At 36.7% G+C, this 6,988-nt stretch overlaps 1 pseudogene; it reads right to left on the minus strand.

Moving 5' to 3' along the window:
- Positions 1–6,203: 6,203 nt before the first annotated feature.
- On the minus strand, positions 6,204–6,709 carry LOC108404169 (alpha-tocopherol transfer protein pseudogene; annotated as a pseudogene).
- Between the last annotated feature and the right edge of the window lie 279 nt (positions 6,710–6,988).

The following is a 6,988-nucleotide window of genomic DNA, read 5'->3' on the forward strand; positions in this document are numbered from 1 at the left end:
GAACAATTTTCCCTAGTTTGTTGAAGAATGCTGTTGGTATTTTGATAGGAATCGCATTGAATCTGTAGATTGCTTTAGGCAGGATGGACATTTTGACAATATTAATTCTTCCTATCCATGAGCAGGGAATGTGTTTCCATTTATTGGTATCTTTTAAAATTTCTCTCATGAGTTTCTTGTAGTTTTTAGGGTATAGGTCTTTTACTTCCTTGGTTACGTGTATTCCTAGGTATTTTATTCTTGATGCAACTGGGAAGGGAATTGTTTTCCTGATTTCTCTCTCTACTAGTTCATTGTTAGTGTATAGGAATGCCACAGATTTCTGTGTATTAATTTTGTATCCTGCAACTTTGCTGAATTCAGATATTAGATCTAGTAGTTTTGGAGGGCATTCTTTAGAGTTTTTTATGTACAATGTCATGTCATCTGCAAACAGGGACAGTTTGACTTCTTCCTTGCCAATCTGGATGCCTTTTATTTCTTTGTGTTGTCTGATTGCTGTGGCTAGGACCTCCAGTACTATGTTGAATAGGAGAGTGGGCATCCTTGTCTTGTTCCCTATATTTAAGGAAAAGCTTCCAGCTTCTTGCTGTTAGGTATAATGTTGGCTGTGGGTTTGTCATACATGCCTTTATTATGCTGAGGTACTTGCCCACTATACCCATTTTGTTGAGAGTTTTTATCATAAACAGATGTTGAAGTTTGTCAAATGCTTTTTAGCATCTATGGAGATGATCATGTGGTATTTGTCCTTCTTTTTGTTGATGTGGTGGATGACATTGATGAATTTTTTAATGTTGTAACATTCTTGCATCCCTGGAATAAATCCTACTTGTTCATGATGGATGATCTTTTTGATATATTTTTGAATTTGGTTTGCTAGTATTTTGTTGAGTATTTTTGCATCTATGTTCATCAGGGATATTGGTCTGTACTTTTCTTTTTTTGTGGTGTCTTTGCCTGGTTTTGGTATTAGAGTGATGCTGGCCTCATAGAATGAGTTTGGAAGTATTCCCTCTTCATCTACTCTTTGGAAAACTTTAAGGAGGATGGGTATTAGGTCTTCACTAAATGTTTGATAAAATTCAGTGGTGAAGCCATCTGGACCAGGGATTTTGTTCTTAGGTAGGTTTTTGATTACCAGTTCAATTTCATTGCTGGTAATTGGTCTGTTCAGATTTTCTGTATCTTTCTGAGTCAGCCTTTGAAGGTTGTATTTTTCTAGAAAGTTGTCCATTTCTTTTAGGTTATCCAGTTTGTTAGCATATAATGTTTCATATTATTCTCTAATAATTTTTTGTATTTCTGTGGTGTCCATATTGACTTTTCCTTTCTCATTTCTGATTCTGTTTATGTAAGTAGACTCTCTTTTTTTCTTGATAAATCTGGCTAGGGGTTTATTTACTTTGTTTATTTTCTCGATGAACCAGCTCTTGCTTTCATTGATTCTTTCTATTGTTTTATTCTTCTCGATTTTATTTATTTCTGCTCTAATCTTTCTTATGTCCCTCCTTCTACTGACTTTGGGCCTCATTTGTTCTTCTTTTTCTACTTTCGTTAATTGTGAATTTAGACTGTTCATATGGGATTGTTCTTCTTTCCTGAGGTAGGCCTGTATTGCAATATACTTTCCTCTTAGCACAACCTTTGCTGCATCTAACTGGTTTTGCAGTGTTGAATTATTGTTGTCATTGTCTCCATCTATTGCTTGACCTCTGTTTTTATTTGGTCATGATCCATTGGTTATTTAGGAGCATGTTGTGATGCCTCCATGTGTTTGTGGGATTTTTCATTTTCTTTGCATAATTTATTTCTAGTTTCATAGTTTTGTGGTCTGAGAAACTGGTTGGTACAATTTCAATCTTTTTGAATTTACTGAGGCTCTTCTTGTGGCCTAGTATATGATCGATTCTTGAAAATGTTCCATGTGCACTTGAGAAAAATGTGTATTCTGCTGCTTTCGGGTGTAGAGTTCTGTAGATGTCTCTTAGTTCCATCTGTTCTAATGTGTTGTTCACTGCCTCTGTCTCCTTACTTATTTTCTGTCTGGTTGATCTATCCTTCAGAGTGAGTGAAGTGTTGAAGTCTCCTAGAATGAATGCATTGTACTCTATTTGCCCTTTTAATTCTGTTAGTATTTGTTTCACATATGTAGGTGCTCCTGTGTTGGGTGCATAGATATTTATAATGGTTATGTCTTGTTGTTGGATTGAACCTTTTATCATTATGTAATGTCCTTCTTTGTCTCTGTGACTTTCTTTGTTTTGAAGTCTATTTGTATGATACTAGTACTGCAACTCCTGTTTTTTCTCCCTATTAGTTGCATGAAATATCTTTTTCCATCCCCTCACTTTTAGTCTGCATATGTCTTTGGGTTTAAAGTGAGTCTCTTGTAGGCAGCATATAGATGGGTCTTGCTTTTTTATCCATTCAGTGACTCTGTGTCTTTTGATTGGTGCATTCAGTCCATTTACATTTAGGGTGATTATCGATAGGTAGGTGCTTATTGCCATTGCAGGCTTTAGATTCATGGTTACCAAAGGTTCAAGATTAACTTCCTTACTATCTTAAGAGTCTAACTTAACTCACTCAATATGCTATTACAAACACAATCTAAGGGTTCTTTTTTTTTCTCCTTGTTTTTCTTCCTCCTCCATTCTTTATATATTAGGTATCATATTCTGTACTCTTTGTCTATCCTTTGATTGACTTTGGGGATAGTTAATTTAGTTTTCCATTTTCTTAGTAATTAGCTGTTCTACTTTCCTTACTGTGGTTTTATTACCTCTGGTGACAGCTATTAAACCTTAGAAACACTTATGTCTATAGCAGCCCCTCCAAAATAGACTGTAGGGATGGTTTGTGGGAGGTAAATTCTCTCAGCTTTTGCTTATCTGGAAATTGTTTAATCCCTCCTTCAAATTTAAATGATAATATTGCCAGATAAAGTATCTTGGTTTGAGGCCCTTCTGCTACATTGCATTAAATAGATCATGCCACTCCCTTCTGGCCTGTAAGGTTTCTGCTGAGAAGTCTGATGATAGCCTGATGGGCTTTCCCTTATATGTGATCTTATTTCTCTCTCTAGCTGCTTTTAATAGTCTGTCCTTATCCTTGATCTTTGCCATTTTAATTACTATATGTCTTGGTGTTGTCTTCCTTGGGTCCCTTGTGTTGGAAGTTCTGTGGATCTCCATGGCCTGAGAGACTATCTTCTTGCCCAGATTGGGGAAGTTTTCAGCAGTTACGTCTTCAGAGACACTTTCCACCCCTTTTTCTCTCTCTTCTTCTTCTGGTACCCCTATAATGTGAATTTTGTTCCATTTGGATTGGTCACACAGTTCTCTTAATATTCTTTCATTCTTAGATATCCTTTTTTCTCTCTGTGCCTCAGCTTCTTTGTATTCCCCTTCTCTAGTTTCTATTTCATTTATCGCCTCTTCCACTGTATCTAATCTGCTTTTAACACCCTCCATTGTGCTCTTCAACAATTGGATCTCCGACTGGAATTCATTCCTGAGTTCTTGAATATCTTTCCATATCCCCATGAGCATGTTAATGATTTTTAGTTTGAACTCCCTTTCAGGAAGATTCATGAGGTTGATGTCATTTCAGTCTTTCTCACAATTTGTATTAATAATTTTACTTTGAACCAGGTTCCTTTGGCATTTCATATTTGTATATGGTGCCCTGTAGTGTCCAGAAGCTCTACTCTCTGGAGCTGCTCAGCCCCTGAAGCAATGTCAGGGGTCACAGGGGAGTGGTATTTGTTCCTGGGGGAGGAAAGAGCTGTTCCCCACTTCCTGGCTGTTGTGCCTGTCTCCACTGCCTGAACCGGTGGGCCGAACACAGAGGTATAAGCCTCTATGCTTTGTGTTTGTAGTTGCTTTAGACAGATCTTCCCTCTGGCTGGCCTAATGCCAGGGTAGGTTTGCTTGTTTGCGAGCCAGGTGGGGCTGTCTGGGAGAAAGGCTCAGTAGGCTGCATATCACAGAGGGGGTCCTTGGAGCTGTGTAGCCAGCCAGGTAGCTGGAGCACCTGAAGATCATGAAAGCTCCCAACCTGCTGGGCAGAGTGCACCCAGACAATTTTGTCTACCTGTCTTTTCTCCTGATCAGTAAGCTCTGTGCAGTCCTTGCCCCTTTAGCAGCCCTCTTTGTAAGGGCTTCCTTGTTAGGAAGTCTCTCAGACTGCCTGCATTTCTTTTGTCCCAGAGCAGCCAGATATGGATCCCTGCTTCCCACAAGTGGCTGGAGTCTCAGTCTCTCCTGGAATTCTGCCTGTCTTAGCTTTCCAACCCCTTAATCACGAGAGTACCATGCAAGCACCATGAAATGTAGGTTTGTCCTCCCAAAGCATATCTCCAGAGTTAGATATTCAGCAGTCCCACACCTCCACTCTCTCCCTGCTCCGTTTGTCTTCCTCCCGCCAGTGAGCTGGGGTGGGGGAGGGGCTTGGGTCCCACTGGGCCATAGCTTTGGTACATTACCGTGTTCCTTGAGATCTGCTCTTTTCTCCAGGTGTATGCAGTCTGGCACAGCCCTCTTTCCTGTTGCTCTTTCAGGATTAGTTGTATTAATTATATTTTCGTATTATATGCAGTTTTAGTAGGAGGCCTCTGACTCCCCTCTCATGCCGCCATCTTTAATCCTTTCTCTATAGAATTATTTTCTTATAATGAAAACACTCTTCAGATATCCTTTCACAAAGGTACTCTTGTATGATGAGTATTGAAACCCAGCTAAGCTGACTGAATGTTCAGTAAACTGCACTGTGTTCTTTCATTTACAATTTTAAAATAAAATTTACAAACTATGAAACACTATAAAAATTGCCATAAACTGAAAGCTATATTAACATTTTTTAAAATGAAATGTTCTTTGACATAAGTTACAGTACAAACAACACATTTTAACTTTTTTCAAGTAAATATGAATTTAGAATTTGGCTAGAATACTCTGGTGTAATATTAAAATTAAAATTATTTCATGCATATGTGAAATAGTCTATGTGTAATTGACAGTGATTTAAAAAAATATATATTTCCTTTCCCTGTGTAGTTGGGTTATTATTCACTTAAAAATAGAGAAATGTATATGACAACTAGATATTATTCCATCTCTAAGTCTCTATGTTGTCATGATACAAATAACCAAAACCAAATTCAAAATTACATTCTGGATTTCTTTGAAAATATAGGAACAATATTAAGAAGCTCTGTCTGAAATATTTTCTAAATTATTTTTGGTTATCAATTGTATCAGTAATTTCATAGAGGCTTATGATGCTACATATGAAAGTTTATGGTTTATAGACTCTTCAAAAGCTTCTATTGTGCAAATACCCTAAAATAGTATTTCTCTGAGGTGACTCATCTTGCTGGCCCAAAGAAATAACTCTTTAAAACTGTATTCATATTTTAATCTGAATTATAATCTAATCTGACACCCACCCAAATCAGTGTTAATAGATTTTTATCATCAGTTGATTTGTGCTAATACTTGTTTTCAATGTATTATATATACAATTCTAAACCAATGTAATCAGAGAACTTATTTAAAATGAAAACTTTTTAGTGTTACATGAAGATGCCCTGAAAAGCTACTTTAAAGATAACTTTCTTTCAATCGCAAAAATCAGAAATCTCTTCCGTGCTTTTAAGGTATACTAATATTTAATTACTACAAAGGTAAAGAAAACACATTTTAAAAGTAAAGAAGTTTCCTCAATATTCACGTCACCCACATCAGAGTGTATATACATTTTGAAAAATCGACAAGCACTAACTGGTTTAAAAGATTTTTTCTTTATTCATGTAACAAAGTAGGATCTCATGCATGTATTTTTTTATGTAAATATATATATGTATTTTATTGAAGCATCATTGATACACAATCTTATGTTGGTTTCAAATGTACAACACAGTGTGGTCCAACAGTTACCCACATTATCAAATCCTCACCCACTCTAGTGTGGTTATTATATATCAATGCAGAATGATGTTACAGACTCATTGACTATATTCTCCATGTTGTACTACCATCCCCATGACCAGTTTATATTGTGATGGTGAATTATTGAGCCCCTTAATCTCCAACCCCTCCCCCTTGGCAACCACTAGTCACTTCTCAGTGTCTGAGTCTACTGCCATTTTGTTCCTTCTGTTTCTCATGCATGTATTTTTAATTAGGAAACCATTTACATTAAACCATTTCTTCGTATTGAATTGTCTGTGAAATGCTGCTAAGATAATTTTCAGACTTCACTATAAAATTTGTTCACTTCAGACAAATGTCTTTCACGGAGAATTCTTCACCACCATATTCCAGAAGAAGAATGGCTGGGAAATGCTGATGTAAGCTTTGTTTGTAATTGTTCCTATGTGTATGAATCCGTTCCTCAATTTTTTTCAGTCAGGAGTGGTTTAATCATGTGGAGAAGACAGCATGGAAAATTATTGGCTCATTTATCAAATGGATAGCACAAATTTTAATGGAAATGAATCTGTAAGAACAGCATCAATCTTCTTGGCTACAGATGGAATAATTTGAAAAGCATGAGAAAACTGCCAGCATTCTAGATCAAAGACAGCCTTGATACCATTCTGTTGTGTTTCTACCTCCTGTGCAATAAACTTGGATGTGATTAGACCCACATGAAGTATATCATAAGCTGTAAAAACTTTTTGGGCCCAGTGTGCAGTTTAATAAAGAATGCCATAAAAGAATCAAGTTAATATCCAGATTCTGAAGAGATACATAGGGCAAGGTCCCAACTAAAGGGCCTTCTCTCCTCATGGAGCTTGAGACCTGGCTCCCAGGCATGTGGAAGTGTTCTCTTAACCTCTTTTTAAAAACTAGAAAATAGAAGCTTAGAGAGATTAAGTTGATTTCCACTAATAAGTGACAAGCAAATGATACTTTCCTTTTGCATGGCACAAAATACACAATTAATAGTGAAGTTTTTTTTTTCTTCCCTTTAATTTCCA

This window comes from Manis javanica, chromosome 4 (genome assembly GCF_040802235.1).
Source record: "Manis javanica isolate MJ-LG chromosome 4, MJ_LKY, whole genome shotgun sequence".
NCBI classification, from domain to species: Eukaryota; Metazoa; Chordata; class Mammalia; order Pholidota; family Manidae; genus Manis; species Manis javanica.